Genomic DNA, 671 nt, shown 5'->3' with positions numbered 1-671 from the left:
CTCGTGATCTGCCCACTGCAGCCTCCCAAAGTGCTGGGATTACAGGCATGAGCCACTGCCCCGGCCTTGCTTTATTTTTGTGTGTGCGTAAGGGAGCATGGTGGCATGACCCTGTAATCCCAGCTACTTGGGTGGCTGAGGTAGAATTGTTTGTGCCCGGGAGTTCGAGACCAGCCTGGGCAACATAGCAAAACACCATCTCTACAAAAATTAAAAATACAAAAATTAACCGGATGTAGTGGTGCATGCCTGTAGTCCCAGCTACTCTGGATACTGAGTCAGGAGGATCACTTGAGCCCAGGAGTTTGAGACTGCAATGAGCTATGATCACAATACTGTATTCCAGCCCGGGTGACAGAGCAAACCGCTCTCTTAAAAATAAATAAATAAAAAGATGTTGAGGTGAAAATCACATCAACATAGAATCAACCATTTAAAAGTATACAATTAAGGTCAGGCGCAGTGGCTCACGCCTGTAGCATTTTGAGGGGCCAAGGTGGGTGGATCACTTGAGGTCAGGAGTTTGAGACTAGCTGGCCAACATGGTGAAACCTCATCTCTACTAAAAATGTAAACACTAGCCAGGCATAATGGCCCTTGCCTGTAGTCCCAGCTACTTGGGAGGTGGAGGCGGAGAATTGCTTGAAACCGTGAGGCAGAGGTTGCAGTGA

This window comes from Piliocolobus tephrosceles, unplaced genomic scaffold, assembly GCF_002776525.5.
Source record: "Piliocolobus tephrosceles isolate RC106 unplaced genomic scaffold, ASM277652v3 unscaffolded_29251, whole genome shotgun sequence".
Lineage (NCBI taxonomy): Eukaryota > Metazoa > Chordata > Mammalia > Primates > Cercopithecidae > Piliocolobus > Piliocolobus tephrosceles.
Note: the sequence above shows the minus strand (reverse complement) of the source record.